We start from the raw sequence: 22,648 nt of genomic DNA, 5'->3' as shown, positions 1-22,648 counted from the left end.
CAGCGCTGATGTCCCCCGGCGCACTACAACACCCAGCATGCTGCGGTGTGAGCGCCAAATGCACGGGGACACAGAGTACCTTGAGGAAGCAGGGCCATGTCCCTGATGTACTCCGCTCCATCCAGCATCTTCTCCAGGGGCTGTAGATGGAGCACGGTCTCAGTGCCTGGAGACCGGTAAATCCCACTTCACCCAGAGCCCTGTAAAAAGGGATGGGGAAGGAATCAGCATGTGGGCTCCTGCCGCCGTACCCGCAATGGGTACCTCAACCTTACAAACACCTCCGACATACAGTGGGGTGAGAAGGGAGCATGCTGGGGGCCCTTAGTATGGGCCCTCTTTTCTTCCATCCGACATAGTCAGCAGCTGCTGCTGACTAAAAAGTGGAGCTATGCGTGGATGTGTTGCCTCCTTCGCACAAAGCACAAAACTGGTGAGCCAGTGATCCCACTGGGGGTGTATAGCCAGAAGGGGAGGGGCCTTACACTTTTAAGTGTAATACTTTGTGTGGCCTCCGGAGGCAATAGCTATACACCCAATTGTCTGGGTCTCCCAATTAGGAGCGAAAAAGAAATGCGCAGATCGCCGCGGACTGCCCACGGCAGAGATTCACTTCACACGATCCATGAAGTACACAGTACATCATGTGTCGTGAAGAGGTTAAAATAAGCTGTCAATTGCTAGGAAATTTTATGACATTGTCATGTGACCACTTCAGCATTCCCATCACAAAATGTCATAAGGTCACCGTAGTCTCTGTAGAGACAGCTCAGCAGCATTGGTACAGAAAGTAATGTTTTTTTTGTTACTGTATTCAACCTGGGAGAAGTTAACCACTTCACAATATATGAGAAATTTATATCATATGTCGTGTCCCTTTCTTTAATGTGCGCTTTTCTTGCACATGACTGCTGATCTAATCAACAGTGTTGTATCTTTAAGAGCCGTGAGTATGGATTGGAGATCTGCTAGTGGCTGTTAACCAGTTAAGGCCCACTGTCAACCTTTGTCAGTGGGATTTACCATACACCAGCAGGGATTGTGGAGTGCCAAACGGTTATGACAGCCAGGGGTTAGCTGCTGACCAATGAGTCATTACAATCCTCCTGTGAACTTCATCTGCAAGCCGGAGAATTCATAGGAGATAGTGATTGCTGCTATAAATCAGATCACAGCTATTATTCCTGTAAGGGGACTATTATGGGGAGGGAAGTTCAAAACCGCCCCTTTTTGCCCCATTGAAAATAAAATGTAACAAACACACAAACCCTAAAACATTTGTTATTGCTGCATTTAGAGATGTCCAGTCAAAATATAATTAATCTGATAAGTAAACAATGCAAAAAAAAAAAGCCAGAATTAAATGTGTGGCTGCCGCAACACTGCAATAAAAAGGTAAAACATTGTATGTACTCAAAAGGTTTCAGGGGAAAAAAAAAAACAAAAAAAAACAAAATTAAAAAAAAATATAAATTTTACACCACTAACAAAACAAAAAAAAAGTTTGGCACCTATTATGTTCTCATGCTGACTTGGAGGATCATATGGCAAGGTCAGTTTTACCATTTAGTGAACATGGTAAATTTAAAAATAAAAAAAACAATTCTGGAATTGCATTTTAACTTTTGCCATTTCACCGCAGTTGGAATTTTGCTTTGCGATATTGCAGTACAATATAGTAAAATGCATGGTCAAAAATAAAACTTGTCCAACAAAAATGGCTCTTAAGTGTAGGGGGAAAACAAAAAAAAAAAAAAACAAAAAAACACAAAAGCAAAACGGCCTTGTTGTGATTGGTTTCAAGATCTGCACTAGCAGACAACTTCAACCCCAAGAACCCCTCTTTAACACTTACATCTGTGTAAAGGATGCTGTGGATTTGAAGCGCTTAGCAAAATTGAATGTCACTAACAACTATAGTTTTACCAACAAATATTACAGACACATTAAATAAGTTTGAGACTTCACACCTCTACGCACCTGTCAACAAAAGTAAATCTGCATCAGCTGCAGGTTCTCACCAGCCCAGTGACATTTCATATCCTGCAACAAGAAGATTGCTCAGAAAGAAGCACTTGGCTAGTTAAACACACCACCCCGCATACTCAGAGCAAGCTGTTTTGTTTTTTTTTTGTCCTGCCCCGCAAAATTCAGAAATGAGGAGAGGCAGCCAACCCACCGTTACTCACTCCTGAGTGAAAAAGGCAATTTTAATCTACGACAGCCTAAAATCTCCAAGCCCATAACTTGGGGCTCAGAAAGGAACAGCTGTCGACGTGTGGGAACTTTAGCACATCACTAGCCATTATAAGCCGGTCCAATTTTGTAGTTCTAACCACTGACGTTTACCTTTCAAAAGTAACCACCCCGATATCCAGATCACCTAAAGAAAACAAAATGTCAAGAGGTTGATAATAGCCCATAAAAGTTACTAAGAAGAAATAAACCGCACAGACCAGTGCAGCTCAGAGCATGAATCATAATCACAGATCTCAGGTGAAACACGGACTATGCAAACTCATCACAGAACACGGCCGGATAGTTATGGAACTTGTCCATGCAATTTCTTCTTTTAGGCTGCAACTGGGTTTAATAAGAGTAGGCCAGTTATTAACCCTTTAATGCATTTACAGGAAAATAACTCTGGAACCAGATGCAATTTAAATACCTTACAATCTCACGTAAATGCTCCCAAGTGTCAGAGCGGTAAAAAAAAATTCTCTAAAGATCACCCTTTGCTAGGTGTATTTCTTACCTGAACAGGATCTGAATGCACAAGTCATCTCTGGCAGAAAGTCCATGCATGTTTGTGATTGTCACCCATCAGTCATCTAAGGGGAATGAACATTACATCTTATTAAATGGGTCTCAAAGTAAAAATAGATTACAGATGAAAGGGTTACTAGCACATGGGGAGCAGCCTTCCACAGTGAGGACAGGCAGAGACCCCACATCACTGGGCAAGCAATAGGCAAAGTACAAACCTGCTCAGGGCATGGACATAATCATTGGTTTTCAGGTGAAACACGGACTATGCAAACTCATCACAGCAGGCAAGTGGAAAGTGTAAGGGTACGGTTCCACTTGTGTGTAGCTTCCGATCGAGAGCATTGGAAACAATATGCTAATGACCCTCTGCTGCAAGTGTCAACCTAGGGTCATGTGACTGAAGCAATCTTGCGATCGCATCATAGCTGTGGAGAAGAGGAAGGGAGCACTTTCTCCCCATCTCCTCCGCGGCCTGTTTCTGCGTAATTCGCACTGCAGTGGAATGAGGGGTGCAAGAGTCGAAAATTGCTGCTAAATGCAGCATGCTGCAATGCATTCCGCTATGACATGAGAAATCAAAGCAGGTAGACACTGTCCCATAGTTTTGCACTAGCGCAATGCCATATTTTATAGGATTGCACTTGTCCATGCAAAACACAAGTGAAACCGATTCCTTACAGGCATCAAGAAAACACTGGGCCCTACTCTGGAGGTCAGGGGAAAGTTTAAAGCTTAACCATTGTTTTAATTTACATGAATACACATGAAAATAAGCAGCTTTGTAATATATATGATCAGAGAAATTTGCTTCCTTTTTTGCCAGAAATGATCAGTCTCATTTTCAGGTAAAATCTGTACTCAACGAAGACTTTCCCCATTATTGAGGTAGGAGACTCACACATACAGGAAACAAAATGAATAGATCCAAGTGATTAAAATATTTAATTTTTTATTTTAAAGTTAAAATATAAGGTGCATACAGTGATTAAAAATAAAGTACACAGGAAGGGGAGATGAACTAGAGCGGGTAATCTGCAGTCACAAAACGATATTTACAGTGGCACAATAGCCTAATATGAAGGCACTTTCACAAAGAATGGTAAATTACAATAAATAGATAAATGTAAACCTATGCAATATACCATATGTCAAATAGGTAAAGTGCACGTGTGAGAATAAAATCGGAATAGTAACTGAAGACATCTCCTGCTAGTGCTGGCGCCAAATCCCGATGCACATTTCAGAGTGTGGCCTTTATTATTCTCAGACACTTGATTTTAGTTTATGGGACGAGTTGTATTTTTCAATGAAACCATTCATTCTGGCCAATATTGTACTGAAAACGTGAAAAAAAACCGGGGGTGAAATTGCAAAGAAATAAAAAGTGCAATTGCACTTTTAAATTTACCATGTTCACTATATGGTAAAACTGACCGTTAATATGATTCCTCAGGTCGGTACGAGTTTGTATATACGAAACATGTATAGTTTTCTCTAAGCGGTGAGGGACGGGAACGGGGGGTGGGGAGTGCTTTTGTCACCATTTTCCGAGACCCATACTGTTCCCATTTTTCAGGGTCTGGGGCTCAGGGATGGCATTTTTTTGTGTTTTCATAAGAAAGGAGAGAGAAGAACGATTCTCCTCCTCCTCTCTAGGGCTGGATGCTGATTGGTGGAGACAACTTCTGCAGAGCTGCCTCCACCAATCAGTGATCTGAGTCTGACAAAGTGTTGTCAGTTGAACGAAGGGTCCTAATAGGTGAGCAAAACCGAAGGGGAACACAACCCCCATCATCAGCCTTCAGAATATACTGTATCAATCGGGGTAATCTGAAGGATGATGGGGGCTGTAGTCCTTTAGTGTAAACACTCCAGGGAGGGACTAATGTAGTGGCCAAAGTGTAAATGTGACTACCACCCCCCTCATTCAGAATACAGCCATGTATGGTATACAGTACATGGGTGTATTCCTAAGGATGAGGGGGGTGGTCATCCACAGATCCCCCACAGCAGTGCGTCATCCACAGATCCCCCCCACAGCAGTGCGTCATCCACAGATCCCCCCCCACAGCAGTGCGTCATCCACAGATCCCACCCCACAGCAGTGCGTCATCCACAGATCCCACCCCACAGCAGTGCGTCATCCACAGATCCCCCCCACAGCAGTGCGTCATCCACAGATCCCCCCCACAGCAGTGCGTCATCCACAGATCCCCCCCACAGCAGTGCGTCATCCACAGATCCCCCCCACAGCAGTGCGTCATCCACAGATCCCCCCCACAGCAGTGCGTCATCCACAGATCCCCCCCACAGCAGTGCGTCATCCACAGATCCCCCCCACAGCAGTGCGTCATCCACAGATCCCCCCCACAGCAGTGCGTCATCCACAGATCCCCCCCACAGCAGTGCGTCATCCACAGATCCCCCCCACAGCAGTGCGTCATCCACAGATCCCCCCCACAGCAGTGCGTCATCCACAGATCCCCCCACAGCAGTGCGTCATCCACAGATCCCCCCCACAGCAGTGCGTCATCCACAGATCCCCCCCACAGCAGTGCGTCATCCACAGATCCCCCCCACAGCAGTGCGTCATCCACAGATCCCCCCCACAGCAGTGCGTCATCCACAGATCCCCCATAACAGATCCTCCTGTTGAGTCTAAATTGTTAAAATAATGTTTTTTTTAATTTTACTAAAATGTTTTAGCACACTATTTGGCTCAATTTTTTTTTTTTTTTAATTTTCCTCCTCTAAAACCTAGGTGCGTCTTATTATCAGGTGTGTCTTATAAAGCGAAAAATACGGGAAGTAGAATCAGAACAGCATTAGAGCAGTTACTGCTTGATAATAGCATAGTAAAGTATGCGGCAGCACTGGGGTGGAACAAAGATCATTCCCCATCACTGAATGCAGAGCAGCAGAGGGTTGTGGGATCCTTCTCTGCATGTCAAGATCTCACAAAGTGAAGACAGGTTGTCTGGTATAATACACTGAGGGAGGCAGCTCCCATCTAGTCAGATTCTGCCCCAACTGGAACACCTGACTTGCTAGAAAAGCAGGTCATTTATAGGGGAAATTATGACCCATCAGGACATTTTCTAAACACTCACACCATCAACCTGAGGCGCTTTTCCAAATAAAGCACAGACTGAAGACAGATAACTGAACATTGGAGAATTTATATCTACATACCTTGCAACAAAAACGTTATGCAAGATGGCATCACCTTTAGGTTTTCAACAGTTCACTTATCCTGCAAAAAGTAGAATTGCTTAAAAAAAGATGATCACAAGTTGTTAGTCTGACACCACCTTATACAATCAAAGTAGGTATTTTCTTTGTTTTGCCCCGCAAAATTCAGAAATGAGGAGAGGCAGCCAACCCACCTTTACTCACTCCTGAGTGAAAAAGGCAATTTTCATCTACGACGGCCTAAAATCTCCAAACCCATAACTTGGGGGTCAGAAAGGAACAGCTGTCGAAGTGTGGGAGCATAGCAAATCACTAGTCATTAATAGGTTAAAATCAGCACACGCCGGTCTGATTTTGTAGTTCTTAAGACTTAGGTTTACCTTTCAAAACGTAACCACCCAGATATCCAGATCGCCTAAAGAATGCAGTAAGGGTACGTGCCCACGATCAGGACCCTCTGCACCCTGGACACGGCAGGCCCTGAGGACCTGCAGGGCCCGCAAGTCTCCTCCGCAGCTGCTCCTGCCCACGATCAGGATTCGGGGCGCTGCGGTCTCTCGCTGTGTTCTCTTTGCAGAGGACGCTTGCGATTCTGCAGCAAAGAGTCTACATGCTTGCGGCTTAGAAAGCCGCACTGCATGTCAGTTAGCGCTGCGGCCAGTACACGCAGAGTGGGCAGTAGATTTCTAGAAATCCCAACCCCTCAGCTTTTTGGGACGCAGTTGAAACCAGCTGCATCCAAACTGCTGTGAACACAGATTGTGAGCACGCACCCTAAAATGTTAGAGTAGATACCAGCCCATAAAAGTAGAATTAAACACAGACAAGAGCAGCTCAGAGAATTAATAAATCACATCTCAGGTGAAACATGGTCTATGCAAACCTCAGAACATGACCCGACCGTTATGGAGCTTATCCCATGCACATGTTTTTCATGTCTTTCATGCCAAGTTCTTCAACTCAGATTCATAAAAGCCAGTTATTAACCATTTATAGGAAATTGTCAGTCTTTCACCGCAAACCCTTAACTCTTAACAGATGCAAATTTGTTACCTTACAACAATTTCATGTAAATGCACCCAAGTGTCCGCAGTCAAAAAAGTCAATGCTAATTATTTTAGTGTTGCCCACTACCTTCTCATTCTTCATGTTTGAGGAATTCTCACCTTCCTTGTCTGCGCTGTTCCAGCAGTGATGTCACGCGAGCCCCACGCCTAATCACAGCCCGCTGCTTAGCCTTCTAATACACGAGTAATCAACAGGAAGTGAGCGGCCAGCCACCGCTCTCACTTCCTGTTGATTACTCATACAGCGAAAGTCGGGGAGAGAAGTTGGCTGTGATTGGGCGTGTGTGACGTCACAACCTCATGAGCTCTAGCATCACTGGAACAGCATTGGCAAGGGAGGCGAGTACAAGCTATTTTAATGGGGCCAAACTGAGAAGGAGGACGTGTTGCCCTAGTAGTGGATAACCACTAAGACTAAAGCAGGGGACATTTCTCTTAGGATCACCATTTTTTTTCTAGGTGTGCTGCTTACCCGCACAAGATCTGAATGCACAAGTCATCTGTCAGAAAGTCCATGCATGTCCGTGATTGTCATCCATCACCCATCTAAGGGGAATGAACATTACATTTTATTAAATAGGATCCAAAGTAAAAATAGATTACAGATGAAAAGATTACTAGCAGATGCGGGAGGTGTCTTCCACAAGGATGATCGGCATCAGAGACCCCACATCACTGGACAGACAGTGGGCACAATACAAGCCTGCTCAGGGCATGGACATAATCATTGGTTTTCAGGTGAAACACGGACTATGCAAACTCATCACAACAGGCAAGTGTAAAGTTAAAGGGGTTGTCCTGTCTAATACCCTTGCATTGAGAGAGGTTGCGTCCACCTAGTCGGGGGTCTGCATATCACGTAACTGCGGCCACGCAACTGTCGCTCCCATTTCTGACACCGGATAATCCTGAGTGCGATGGGAGGATTCACAAATTTGCAGTAAGTAACTGGAGACTCCTCATTTTAGACTGGACAACCCCTTTAAGACCTGACTTTCCTGAAAATCAGGTAATTTAGAGGCAAGTTATGGACCACGTCTAAAGACCACATCTATTTAACCCCATAGCGACGGCCTAACGTCTCAAGACGTCGGAAAAACAGGGTACTTATTCTGTTCCGACGTCTTGAGACGTCAGGCCGGAAAAAGCTTGTAGCGCCCCCCAGTGACGAAAAATCTCGGGGGTTTCAGCTACCGGAGGTAGCTGAGACCCCCAAGATTATGAATCAGGGTGTTTTTTTTGGACCCCGTTAATGCGATCGCCGGTATACACCGTATACCGGCGACAACATTAAAAAAAAAAAAAAATGGCCGGTAAAATTGATTTATTTCTCATCTGACATGATCAAACATGTCAGATGAGAAATAAATATGAGCCCTTAGTGCCCCCAAAGCCCCCGGTACCGGAGAGTCCCCCCACCACCCCTACCCCCCCTCCGGAAAATCCAAGATGGCGCCGACGCGCGCTGAAAACTGCAGCCGCCGCCGGCTCTGCATTCATTTCCCTCCGATCTGAAATGATCAAACATTTCAGATCGGAGGGAAAGGTCCTCCCCCTGACCCCTCCTCCGGGCCACCGGAGATCTCTGGTCCCCGGAGCCCCCTCCGGTCTCCAGAACCGCCTCCCTCCTCCCCCCTCCAGAGCGTGGAACATGGCGGCCGCATCCATCCTGCTCTTTCTGCCGCATGTGACACGTCACATGCGGTAGAAAGTTGTCCCGCCGTCACCCCCCGTCACCCAGCCCAGCCCCCCTCAGCCCCCGGTCTTACGTTACCTGTCTGCTGGTGATCCGTCCCTGCGATCACGCCGCCTGCTTCTTGAAAGCTGGCGGCGCATGCGCAGAAAGCGGCTGTCAGCTGGATCCCTGCAAGCAGGGACTCTGACGTCGCTGCTACACAGGCTGCTGCACTGTGGACCGGGGGAGGGCGAGTATGGTAATCTGCAGCCACACTCCTCACATGGAGAGACTGCTGTTCTAGAAAATGGGGGGGGTACGTTCTGTGAGCGTGCCCCTCATATTCTAGAATAAGGTTACTGCAGGTCACTCTGCCCTAGGTTGGACCGGGGCAGTGTGAGTGCAGTATTCTCAGATTACTGCACCCACACTGCTCATGGAGAGCTTGCTCTTCCAGAAAATGGGGGATACGTTCCCTGAACGTGCCCCCCATATTCTAGAAGATCCAGAGTCGGCGTGGGACCTCCAACATGGATTACAGCGACCGAAATTTATTTATTTTCAATAAATTGGTAAAAGAGGAATGTTTCGGGGAGTTTTTTTTTCAAATAAAATTTTTTTTTGTCTTTATTTTTTTCTATTACTTGACTGGGTTAGTGATGTCGGGTATCTGTTCAGATGCTGTGACATCACTAACCCCAGGGCTTGATGCCAGGTGACATTACAGCTGGTATCAACCCCATATATTACCCCGTCTGCCACCGCACCAGGGCGCGGGATGAGCTGGAGCGAAGCGCCAGGATTGGCGCATCTAATGGATGCGCCACTTCTGGGGCGGCTGCGGCCTGCTATGTTTAGGCTGGGAAGAGTCCAATAACCATGGCTCTTCCCACCCTGAGAATACCAGACCCCAGCTGTCCGCTTCACCTTGGCTGGTGATCTAATTTGGGGGGGACCCCACGTTTTTTGTTTTTTTTTTTAAAAACGCCTGGGGAGCCCTCCAAATTGATCACCAGCCAAGGTGAAGCTGTCAGCTGTGGTTTGCAGGCTACAGCTGTCTGCTTTACCCTAGCTGGCTATCAAAAATAGGGGGGACCCCACGTCGTTTATTTTAATTATTAATTTTTTGGGGGGCTAAATACAAGGCTAGGCACCCTTTAGTGCCACATGAAAGGCACTAAAGGGCGCCAGCTTAGAATATGAAGGGGGGTGGGACGTTATATTTGTTTGACATCTATCCATTCATCCATTGTAGCATTTTAGGCTGTGCGCCACAATCGGGATTTGCAGCGTTTTGGGCGCAGAGTGTTTTCCCTGCGTCCATAGCGCTGCGTTGTGCAGTAGAAGCACAGTGGAAGGATTTTTAGAAATCTCATGCCCACTGTGCTTCTTTTCTCCGCAGCATACACTCACCTGTGGTGCAGCTTCCCGAGCCTCAGCATGTCAATTTATGCTGCGGAGATGAGTGTTCTCTACAGGTAGCATAGAGCTCCACAGCGGCCTGAACCCAAATCGTGGGCATGGGCAGCTGCGTTCTCCCGTGGACAACACTCATATCTCTGCAGGACGGCTGACACTGTATACTAGATGCCATGTCGCTGGATCATGGCCACATAGCCTAAAAGTGAGACATTTGTTGCTAAAGCAACATTTTTGTGAAGTACCTGTGGATTCAAAATGCTTACTATACTCCTGAATAAAATCCAGTTTCCAAAATGGGGTCACTTGTGGGGGGGTTTCTGCTGTATAGGTACCCAAGGGGCCCTGCAAATGTGACATGGTGCCCGCAATTTATCTCAACTTTTCCAGAATTCAAATGGTACTCCTTCCATTCCAAGCCCTCCCATTTATCCAAACAGAGGTTTTTGGCCACATGTGGGGTATCCCTGTGCTCATAAGACATTGGATAACAACCTGTTGGGTCCACGGTTTGTTGTTGTCTCTTGAAAAAGTGAGAAATTTGATGCTGAAGCAACATTTTTGTGAAAAAAATGAAAATTTTCAATATGGCAACCTAAGCTTATCAAATTCTGTGAAGTATTCGTGGATTCAAACTGCTCACTATACACCTAGATAAAAGCCTTGAGGTGTCTTGTTTCCAGAATGGGGTCACTTGTGGGGGACCGCCACTGTTTAGGCACCTCAGGGGCTCTCCAAATGCAACCTGGCGTCCGCTATTGATTCCAGTCAATTTTGCAGTCAAATGGCACTCCTTCCCTTCCGAGCCCTGCCATGCGCCCAAACAGTTGATTTCCACCACATATAAGGTATCAGCATACTCAGGAGAAATTGCACAATAAATGTTATGCTGAATTTTTTCCTTTTACTCTTGTTAAAAAAAAAGCTACCTGGTTGAAATAACAATTTTGTGGTAAAATTTTATTTTTTTTTTTTCATGGCTCAACGTTATAAAATTCTGTGAAGCACCTGGGGGTTCAGGGTACTCACCAAATATCTAGATAAATTCCTTGAGGGGCCTAGTTTCCAAAATGGGGTCACTTGTGCGGGGTTTCTGCTGTTTAGGTACTTTAGGGGTCCTCCAAATGTGACATGGTGCCCGCAATCTTTTTCAGCCAAATTTCCTTTCCAAAATTCAAATATTGCTCCTTTCGTTCCAAGCCCTCCCATTTGTCCAAACAAAGGTTTCAGACCACATGTGAGGTATCACCGCGCTCATAAAAAAGTGGTTAACAAACCTTGAGGTCAAATTTTTGGAATTACCTCTTGAAAAATGAGAAAATTGATGCTAAAGCAACATTTGAGAAAATTATTAAAATTTTCAATATGACAACGTAACGTTAACAAAATCTGTGAAGTACCTGTGGATCTAAAATGCTCACTATACCCCTAGATAGAAGCCTTGAGGGGTCTAGTTTCCAAAATGGTGTCACTTGCGAGGGATTTCTTCTGTTTAGGTACCTTAGCGGACCTGTAAATGCAACATGGTGCCCGCAATCTATTTCAGCCAAATTTGCTTTCCAAAATTCAAATATTGCTCCTTCTGTTCCGAGCCCTCCCATTTGTCCAAACAGAGGTTTCTGACCACATGTGGGGTATCGGCGCGCTCATAAGTGGGGAACAAGTTTTGGGGTCCATTTTGTTGTGTTATTTCTTCTAAAAGTGAATAAATTTGGGTTAGAGCAACATTTTTAGGTAAAATTTAATTTTTGCTTTTTTTCATTCCACATTGCTTTTGTTCATGTGAAGCACCTGAAGGGTCAATAAACTTCTTGAATGTGGTTTTGAGTACTTTGGGGGTTGCAGTTTTTAGAATGGGGTCACTTTTGGGTATTTTCTGTCATCTAGGCCTCTCAAAGTCACTTCAAATGTGATGTGGTCCCTAAAAAAATGGTTTTGTAAATTTTGATGTAAAAATGAGAAATCGCTGATAAACTTTGAACCCCTCTAACTTCCTAACGAAAAAAAAATTTGTTTCCAAAATTGTGCTGATGTAAAGTAGATAAGTGGGAAATGTTATTTATTAACTATTGTGTCACAGAAATCTCTGGTTTAACGGTATAAAAATTCAAAAGTTGAAAATTGCTAAATTTTCAAAATTTTTGCCAATATTCAATTTTTTTCATAAATAAACGCAAAAAATATTGTCCTAAATTTGGTACTAACATGAAGTCCAATATGTGACGAAAAAACAATCTCAGAATCACAGGGATCCGTTGAAGCGTTCTAGAGTTATAACCTCATGAAGTGACTGGTCAGAATTGCAAAATTTGGTCTGGTCATTAAGGTGAAAATTAGCTCCGTCACTAAAGGGTTAAGAAAAAAATAAACACAAACACACCCAGACCGAGTGTAGATACTTTAAAATTCTGAGAATTGATAGCTATATACCTTATAACAAAAATGTAATGCAAGATGGCATTAACTTCAGGTCCTTTCCAGTTCATTTCTCCTGAAAGAAAATAAAAAAATAAATAAAAAATACGAACACTTGGTAGTTTGACACCACCTTCTATATTGAGTAGTTTTTAAGTGGGGGAGGGGGGGGGTTGTCTTGCTCCGCAAAATTCAGAAATAAGGAGAGGCAGCCAACCCACCTTTACTCACTCCTGAGTGAAAAGAAGGGAATTTTGTTTACTTACCGTAAATTCCTTTTCTTCTAGCTCCAATTGGGAGACCCAGACAATTGGGTGTATAGCTATTGCCTCCGGAGGCCACACAAAGTATTACACTTAAAAGTGTAAGGCCCCTCCCCTTCTGGCTATACACCCCCAGTGGGATCACTGGCTCACCAGTTTTAGTGCCAAAGCAAGAAGGAGGAAAGCCAATAACTGGTTTAAAGACCAAATCAATCCGAGGAAACATCGGAGAACTGAACCATACCACATGAACAACATGTGTACCCGAAAAAACAGAAAAACCCCGAGAAAACAGGGCGGGTGCTGGGTCTCCCAATTGGAGCTAGAAGAAAAGGAATTTACGGTAAGTAAACAAAATTCCCTTCTTTTTCGCTCCTAATTGGGAGACCCAGACAATTGGGACGTCCAAAAGCAGTCCCTGGGTGGGTAAAAGAATACCTCGTGATAGGGCCGTCAAACAGCCCTTTCCTACAGGTGGGCAATTGCCGCCTGAAGGACTTATCTACCTAGGCTGGCGTCTGCCGAAGCGTAGGTATGCACCTGAAAATGCTTGGTAAAAGTATGCAGACCCAATCAGGTAGGTGCCTGACACACCTGCTGAGCCGTAGCCTGGTGCCGTAATGTCCAGGATGCACCCACGGCTCTGGTAGAATGGGCCTTCAGCCTTGAGAGAACCAGAAGCCCAGTAGAACTGTAGGTTTCAAGAATTGGTTCCTCGATCCCCCGAGCCAGGGTGGATTTGGAAGCTTGCGACTGTTTACGCCGACCAGCGACAAGGACAAAGAGTGCATCCGGGTGGCGCAGGAGCGCCATGCGGGAAGTAGAACCTGAGTGCTCTCACCAGAACCAACAGATGCAAATCCTTCTGAAATTGATGGACTGGACGAGGACACAAAGAAGGTGAGGTGATATCCTGATTGATATGAAAGTGGGATACCACCTTAGGGAGAAATTCCGGAACCGGACGCAGAACTACCCTGTCCTGGTGAAGGACCAGGAAGGGAGTTTGTATGAGAGCGTTGCTAGCTCGGAAACTCTCCTAAGAGACGAGACCGTTACTAGAAGGCCACTTCCCGTGAAAAGCGGGAAGGGAGACATCCTTCAAAGGCTCGAAAGGCGGCATCTGGAGAGCAATTAGAACCTTGTTCAGACCTCAGGGCTCTAACGGCCGCTTGTACGGAGTGCTGAGAAGACAAACTCCCCGTAGGAACGTGCGTACCTGAGGAAGTCGTCGTTTCTGAAAAAAATACAGATAGCGCTGAGACTTGTCCCTAAAGGGAACTGAGCGACAACCCATTTTCCCACCTAGATTGCAGGAAGGAAGGAAACATAGACGATGCAACCGGCCAGGGAGAAACACCCTGCGCCGAGCACCGAGATAAGAATATCTTCCACGTCCTGTGGTCAATCTTGGCGGACGTTGGTATGCTAGCCTGTCTCATGGTGGCAACCACGTCCTGAGGTAATCCTGACGACACTAGGTTCCAGGACTCAATGCCACACCATCCGGTTGAGGGCCGTAGAATTCAAATGGAAGAATGGCCCTTGAGACAGCCAGTCTGATTGGTCTGGTAGTGCCCCCGGTTAGCCTACCGTGAGGCACCACAGAACCGAGTACCACAACATCCTCGGCCCATCTGTAGCGACGAGGATGGCGCGGCCGCAGTCGGCCTTGATCTAGCGCAGCACTCTGGGCAACAATGCCAGAGGTGGCACCTAAGGTAGCTGGAACTGCGACCAATGCTGAACTAAGGCGTCTGCCGCCAGAGCTCGATGATTGTGAAACCGTGCCATGAAGCTGGCACATTGTTGTTGTGCCGTGACGCCATTAGATCGACGTCCGGCCTCTGTCAGCGGCGCCAGATCTCCTGAAACCCGTCCGGGTGAGGAGACCATACTCTTTCGGCCACACCCCAGCGACTTAGGAAGTCAGCTTCCTAGTTTTCCACACCTGGGATGTGAACTGTGGATCTGGTGGATGCCGTGTCTTCCACCCACATCAGAACCTGCCGGACTTCCTGGAAGGCTTGCCAGTTGCGCGTTCTTCCTTGGTGGTTGATGTATGCCACCGCTGTGGAGCTGTCCGACTGAAGTCGGATATGCTTGCTTTCCAGCTGCTGTTGGAAGGTTTGTAGGGCAAGATACACTGCTCTGTGTTCAAGAACATTGATCTGAAGGGTGGACTCTTGCTGAGTCCACGTACCCTGAGCGCTGTGGTGGAGAAAAACTGCTCCCCACCCTGATAGACTCGCGTCTGTCGTAACTATCGCCCAGGATGGGGATAGGAAGGACCTTCTTTTTGACCAAGAGGTGGGAAGAAGCCACCACCGTAGAGATTCCTTGGCCGCCTGAGAAAGAAAGACGACTCTGTTGAGGGACGTCGACTCCTCGTCCCATTGGCGGAGAATGTCCCATTGTAGTGGACGCAGTAAAACTGCGCGAAAGGAACTGCCTCCATTGCTACCATCTTACGTAGGAAGTGCATGAGGCGTCTCAATGTGTGCGACTGGTTCTTAAAGAAGAGCTTGCAGCCTGTAGTGAATGCTGTTTGTCTAGCGGAAGCTTCACTATCGCTGAGAGAGTATGAAACTCTATGCCTAGATATGTTATCGATAGGGTCGGGGTCGGATCTGACTTTAAAAAGTTGATGATCCACCCAAAACTCTAGAGAGTCTCCAGCGCAACGTTCGGGCAGTGTTGGCATGTTTCCTAAGAGAGTGCCTTGACAAGTAGATCGTCTAAATACGGGATCACAGAGTGACCCTGAGAGTGCAGGACTGTGACTACTGCTGCCCTGACCTTGGCGAAGACCAGTGGGACTGTCGCTAGCCGGAAGGTAGAGCTACGAACAGAAGGTGTTCGTCTCCTATAACGAAGCGTAGAAACGCTAGTGCTCTGGATCAATCGGCACGTGTGGATAAGCATCCTTGATGCCTAATGATGCTAGGAAATATCCTTGGGACCTTGAGGCGATGACATGGCGGAGGGATTCCATCCGGAACCGCCTGGTGTCCACGAGCTTGCTGAGCAGTTTTAGATCCAGAACGGGACGGAACGGCCCGTTGTTATAGGTACCGCAAAGAATTTGGGGTAAAAACCGTGACCTTGTTCCTGAAGAGGAACGGGGGTCATCACTCTTTCTGCCTATAGAGTGCACCCTGTTTGCAGAAGAGCAGCGGCTCGGCCGGGAGGTGGAGAAATTCTGAAGAATCGAGTTGGAGGACGAGAAGTGAGCTCTATCCTGTACCCGTGAGACAGAATGTCTCACACCCAATGGTCATTGACCAATGGCAGCTAAATATCGCCAAGGCGGGAGAGCCTGCTACCGACCGAGGCCGCAAGTCATGAGGAAGCCGCCTTGGAAGCGGGTTTTCAGACTGTCGCTTTTTTGGGCGTGACTGAGCCCGCTAAGAATCTGAGCTCCTCTGATCCTTTTGAGTCCACATTGGACGAGGAAAAATGGGACCTGCCCGAGCCTCGAAAAGACCGAAACCCCGACTGCCTCTTGCTCTGTTGGGGTTCGTTGTGTCCGGGCTGAGGAAAGGATGAATCCTTACCCCTGGACTGTTTAATGGTTACATCCAACGCTCACCAAACAGTCGGTCAGCAGAAAAAGGCAACTGGTTAAGCAACCTTTTTTGGAAGCAGAATCTGCCTTCCATTCACTTAACGAGCAGACCAGGCTCTGCTTAAAAACACGGAGTAGCGGAGGCTACCGCCGCACGGTTCGCAGAGTCCAGGGCAACCTGAATCGCGTAAGAAACAAATGCAGACATTTGAGAGGTTAAGGATGCCACCTGCGGCACAGATGTACGTGTAACCGTGTCAATCTGTGTAAGACAAGCTGAAATAGCTTGGAGTGCCCCAAGGGAGAGAATGCCGGAGCCAACGGTGCGCCGACAGCCTCAGATGGATTTCGACCAGAGATCCATCTGTCTGTCAGTGGCATCTTTGAGTGCAGCTCCATCTCCCACTGCAACTATGGATCTAGCTACAAGCCTGGAGATTGGAGGATGCCGCTTGGGACACTGGGTCCAGTCCTTGACCAAGTCAGGGGACAGGGATAACGTGTATCCTAAGCCGTTTGGAGAAGCGCATATCTGGATAAGCGTGGTGTTCCTGGACTGCCTCTCTGAAGGCAGAGTGGTCCAGAAAAATACGTGAAGCTGACTCCTCCACTGGAGGAGCTGTGAGAAATAACCAACATTCTATAGATGGACGCTATAAGATTATTCACTATGGCGTCACGATCAGGTGTATCCAGATTGAGAGCGGTCTCAGGATCAGAATCCTGAGCCGCTACTTCCGCCTCATTACACAGAGAGTCCTCTGGTAGGACCCTGATGAAACCGAGGCCGCTCATAGTGAGCCCGCTTAGGCTGTCTGGGACTGACGTCCGTGCAGAGCCGTGACTCTGGGATGCGTGTGACATTCTCGGAGCTGTTAGTTGTTCACACTGAGGGGGGCCATGGATCAATGATTCAACAGTGCCCATATTGTGAGAGACATGTCCGGACTGCTAGGCTTCTAGTATCATAGCCATAGTCTCAGAAAAACTGTCAGTAAATACTGCAGACACCGTCCTCATCCCCTGGCCATTAGTGCATACAATGGGAGTCTATGTAACCTGCCGGCCGTATAGCCGTACATGCTGTACCAGCTGCATAGAAAAACATGTGGTTCTGCACCTTTGTTTTACACAGAGAATATGCTGATAACTCCTCCGCATAATCCAGGAGGGTATATAAAACGTGCGACCAAACAGTGCAATATATATAGTACAAGCATATCTATAAGTGCACTTCTGCACTAGTGGGGTTAGCACCACAGGTGCTGCTTAACGCCTGTTGCAGCGATTGTGTGACTATCAGAATGCCAGGGTCTTCCACACTTGTCTCTGTATCGTACAGAAACTGACACTAATGGCTGCCGGCGTCCTTGTAGAGAAGGAAGCCGTGGGCGTGCCTGAGAAAGTGCGGGAATCCGGATTCACAGTGCACACAGTGAGAGGGGTGGAGTATGCAAAACATACTCCAGCTCTCAGCGCTGCTGTGCTATGCAGCGTCACGCCCCTACCCTGACTGTCAGGGCTGTGGGCGGTAACGAAGGGAGACTAGGCCCAGAAGCCGGGGACTCGAGTTAACAGCGCGGCCGCCGTAAAAGCGCGGGCCGCGCTGAAGTCCCCGGCGCACCACAAGTGCCAGCCGCGCCGCAGTCCCAGCGGCCGGCGCGACCGATTCCTAGAAGTGGCCAGCGTCCCGCCCCTCTCCTGACTGGCAGGTCTGGGGGCGGGAACGAACGGAAGCAGGCCGCAAAAGCCGGGGACTCTAGTTATCAGCGCGGCCGCCGTAAAAGCGCAGGCCGCGCTGAAGTCCCCGGCGCACTACAAGTGCCAGCCGCGCCGCAGTCCCAGCGGCCGGCGCGACCAATTCCCATAAGTGAGCCTGCTTCAGCGAAGCTGAATGAGGCCATGGCACAGGCGCCGCAGCGCTGATGTCCCCCGGCGCACTACAACACCCAGCATGCTGCGGTGTGAGCGCCAAATGCACGGGGACACAGAGTACCTTGAGGAAGCAGGGCCATGTCCCTGATGTACTCCGCTCCATCCAGCATCTTCTCCAGGGGCTGTAGATGGAGCACGGTCTCAGTGCCTGGAGACCGGTAAATCCCACTTCACCCAGAGCCCTGTAAAAAGGGATGGGGAAGGAATCAGCATGTGGGCTCCTGCCGCCGTACCCGCAATGGGTACCTCAACCTTACAAACACCTCCGACATACAGTGGGGTGAGAAGGGAGCATGCTGGGGGCCCTTAGTATGGGCCCTCTTTTCTTCCATCCGACATAGTCAGCAGCTGCTGCTGACTAAAAAGTGGAGCTATGCGTGGATGTGTTGCCTCCTTCGCACAAAGCACAAAACTGGTGAGCCAGTGATCCCACTGGGGGTGTATAGCCAGAAGGGGAGGGGCCTTACACTTTTAAGTGTAATACTTTGTGTGGCCTCCGGAGGCAATAGCTATACACCCAATTGTCTGGGTCTCCCAATTAGGAGCGAAAAAGAAAGGCAATTTTATTCTACGACGGCTCAAAATTTCCAAGCCCATAACTTGGGACTCAGAAAGGAACAGCTGTCGAAGGGTGGGATTTTAGCAAGTTACTAGCATTGATGGGTTAAAGGGAACCCGTCGGGTGAAACATGCACCCAGAACCACAATCAGTTCTGGGTGCATATTGCTAATCCCTGCCTAACTATCCCTGTATATACTAGCATAGATAAAGACATCTTTAGAAAAAGTATTTTTTAAGATCTTGTATCATATGCTAATGAGGCCAGTGACTAGTCATGAGGGTGTTACTTGCACCAGCTAGCCGCCCTGATATCATTTTAGTACATCTACAGGGGAATGCTAACATGCTATTAAATGCAGAGTCACCAGGAGTGATGCGCGTACCGGGGTCCTAAGTGAAGGCTGAGCTGAATACCCCACACTTACGGTCATGTGCAGTATGAAGCCGGGTGAGCGCATTCTGACTTCAGACAGGTCTAGTGCACATGACCAGAAGTGCGGGACATTCAGCGTTCACCGCAGACACGCGTATCATCGCTGGTGACACTGCATTGAATTGCGTGTTAGCACACCCCTGTGCGCGTACTAACATGATAAGAGGGCGTCTAGTTGGGGGGAGGTTACGCCCTCACGACTAGTCCCCGGCATCATTAGCATATTATAAAGACACTTTTGAAATACTTTTTCTAAAGATCTCTATGCTAATATATACAGGGACAGTTAGGCAGTGATTAGCAATATGCACCCAGAACTGATTGTGGTTCTGGGTGCATATTGCACCTGACAAGTTCCCTTTAAAGGAAACCAATCACCAGAATTTTCATATATAACCTAAAGCCAGTGCTATACTGGCACTATCAGGCATACCTGTAGTGGTCAGCTCGAATGTTTAGGTTTTGAAATCCAAGAAAGTAAAGTTTATAAAATCGCCTGCCTTTTGAGTGACAGCAGCTGAGGATCAGATAATAACTGGGGGGTGGGGGGGGGTATTCATAGTTATCCCCTCCCACTGTTAGTATAATACTTATGCTAATTCTATCAATTTAGTGTTTGACTTGCAGGACCTGTGTGAGGTCATACCGATGTGACCAGTAGTGATGGGCAGTTCGGCTCTTTGGTGATCCGGTTTCCCATGGCTCCGCTCACCAAAAAGATCTTTCAGATCGTTCTCGGCTCTTATTAAATATGTGTTCACCCCAGGTGAACACATTTAAGATTATAGTAACGCCGCCAAAACCCCACCCACCCACAGCTAAACCCAGCCCACTTACAAGTGACCAATTAGATTGTTGAGTAGGCGGAGTTTAGCCGCTGCTGGGCGGGGTTTCAGTGGCAAAAAGAGCCGTTTAGAGATTTTAGTGGCTCTCCCTGTGGATCCGGCTCCTGACGGTCACAGCAGGGAGCCGGATCGTTCATGACCGACACATCACTAGTGACCAGAAGGGGCGGGGCCTCAGCCAACAGAAAATGTTACTGCCTGGAATCAGCTTTGTGTGCTGAGGCCCCATTTAACCAATCAGCACAAGCTGGTCTAATTTTGTACTTGAAACCACTGAAGTTTACCTTTCAAGAAGTAACCACCTAGATATCCAGATCACCTAAAGAAAAAAAAAAAAAAAAAAAAAAACAGTGTCAAGAGGTTGATAACAGCCCATAAAAGTTACTAAGAAGAAAGAAACTGCACAGACCAGTGCAGAGCAAGAATCATAATCACAGATCTCAGGTGAAACACGGACTATGCAAACTCATCACAGAACACGGCCGGATAGTTATGGAACTTGTTTTTTAGGTTGTAGCTGGGATTAATAAAAGCCAACTATTAACTAATGCATGTACAGGAAAATAACATCTCTGCAATTTAGTTACCTTCCAACAATTTCATGTAAATGCACCCAAGTGCCAGCAGTCAAAAAGTCAGAATGCTAATTTAAAGGGAACCTGTCACCACTTTTTTGGCCTATAAGCTGTGGCCACCACCACCGTGCTCTTATATACAGCTTTCTAACATGCTGTATATAAGAGCCTAGGCCGCTGTGACAACACTTTATAATACTTACCTAACGGTCGCGCTGCGGTGGATGGGGGCCTAATAGGTGTCACCGTTGTCCGGTGCCGCCTCTTTTGGCCATCTTTGTTCTTCTCTAGCCGCGATGCATGACGCTTTCGGCATCATACACACTCGCTGGCTTTCCGGCCCTGAGCAGTGCAGATCAAAAGTATTGTAGTGCGCCTGCGCAGGAGCGGCAAATGTGTATGACGTAGCTGCATCACGCACACAGGCTTCAGAAAGAAGCCGAAGATGGCCGAAAGAGGCGGCGCCGGCACCGGACACGCCCATTAGGCCCTCATCCACCAAAGAGCGACCGTTAGGCAAGCATAGTGTTTTTTATGTTGTCACAGCAACCTGGGCTCTTATATATGCAGCATTCTAACATACTGTATAAGCATGGTGGTGGTGGCCACAGTTTATAAGCCAAAGAAGTGGCAACAGGTTCCCTTTAAGATTAAAGCAGGGGACATTGCTCTAAAGATCACCCTTTGCTAGGTGTGTTTCTTACCTGCACAGGATCTGAATGCACAAGTCATCTCTGGCAGAAAGTCCATACATGTCAGTGATTGTCGTCTACAGCCATCTAAGGGGAATGAACAGTACATCTTATTAAACGGGACCCAAAGTAAAAATAGATTACAGATGAAAGGGTTACTAGCACATGGGGAGCAGCCTTCCACAGTGAGGACAGACCCCACATCACTGGGCAAGCAATGGGCACAGTACAAGCCTGCTCAGGGCATGGACATAATCATTGGTTTTCAGGTGAAACACGGACTATGCAAACTCATCACAGCAGGCAGTGGAAAGCGTCATAGGCATCTCAAGCACACATTGGGGCCTAGTGTGCGGGAAGCCACCTGCTGCAGCAGCACGCGACCACTACAGTGAGGGGGAGGGGAGAGCCATCCGGGCCGCTATACTGGAAGAGTGCCGGCACGTGTACAGGCCTGAGACAGCAGCGGAGTCTCAGAACACCATAAACTTACCCTCCAGGCTCTACACTGCAGCTCAGACGTATAGGACCGTGCAGCACATATGGGACGAGAGCGGGAGCCACAGAAAGCGCGGGAACACGAATGAGGAGCTACCACGTGCTCACCGCAACCAACATGGCCCCCAAGAGCTCCGCGACCTCCAGTAACAGCGCTACACACAGAGCTCAGGGGACATGCGACCGCACCGACCTGCTGCACAAGCCGCATGTAGTGCGCTCCCTCCAAGCCTGTGATGACGACACCGGAAGGGGCGGAGCCTCCCACAGTGCAGCGCTTCTAGCAGAGGAAGTGCGCACACTGAAGAGGGGCGGGGCTAGTCCGGCACGGCGGCTGTGTGTCCATGATATCAGGAGGGGGAACATGGCGGCCGCGCCCGACTGTATAAACCCTCTAAATAATCACTGTCACATACTCCAAAATGAATAGACATTTTACAATTTATTTTTATTTTTTTTTTGCTCTTGAGCTGACGTTTTTAACCCCTTCTCCCCTGAGCGATTTTCCGTTTTTCCCTTTTTTGTTTTTTCCTCCCCTTCTTCCAAGAGCCGTACCTTTTTTATTTTTCCCTCACTCTTGCCATATGAGGGCTTATTTTTTGCGGGACGAGTTGCACTTTTAAATGAAACCATAAGTTTTACCATATAGAGTACTGGAAAACAGCAAACAAATTAAAAGTGTGGAAAAATTGCAAAGGGGTATTTTATTCACCGTGTTCACTATATGGTAAAACTGATGT

General features: G+C 47.5%; 1 long non-coding RNA gene and 2 other non-coding genes across 6 annotated transcripts; all 3 read right to left on the bottom strand.

Moving 5' to 3' along the window:
- Window positions 1–1,959: 1,959 nt before the first annotated feature.
- LOC142277651 (uncharacterized) lies at window positions 1,960–22,166 on the bottom strand. 4 transcript variants are annotated; one of them, XR_012740778.1, is made up of 9 exons: window positions 22,102–22,166; window positions 21,423–21,497; window positions 20,428–20,462; window positions 12,553–12,613; window positions 7,501–7,574; window positions 5,962–6,022; window positions 2,756–2,831; window positions 2,350–2,383; window positions 1,960–2,043 (listed from the first exon to the last, which is right to left on the bottom strand). It is a non-coding gene; the product is annotated as an uncharacterized LOC142277651 (long non-coding RNA). The 4 variants fall into 4 exon arrangements; XR_012740775.1 differs by having other exon boundaries at window positions 21,904–22,162; XR_012740777.1 differs by having other exon boundaries at window positions 22,017–22,162.
- LOC142277652 (small nucleolar RNA SNORA79) lies at window positions 2,130–2,274 on the bottom strand. Its single transcript, XR_012740779.1, has one exon. It is a non-coding gene; the product is annotated as a small nucleolar RNA SNORA79 (small nucleolar RNA).
- Window positions 6,106–6,250, bottom strand: LOC142277654 (small nucleolar RNA SNORA79). The gene has a single exon (XR_012740780.1). It is a non-coding gene; the product is annotated as a small nucleolar RNA SNORA79 (small nucleolar RNA).
- Window positions 22,167–22,648: the final 482 nt, after the last annotated feature.

The sequence above is a fragment of the Anomaloglossus baeobatrachus genome, unplaced genomic scaffold (genome assembly GCF_048569485.1).
Source record: "Anomaloglossus baeobatrachus isolate aAnoBae1 unplaced genomic scaffold, aAnoBae1.hap1 Scaffold_4116, whole genome shotgun sequence".
Taxonomy (NCBI): domain Eukaryota; kingdom Metazoa; phylum Chordata; class Amphibia; order Anura; family Aromobatidae; genus Anomaloglossus; species Anomaloglossus baeobatrachus.
Note: the sequence above shows the minus strand (reverse complement) of the source record. Positions and strands in the feature narration are given on the sequence as shown.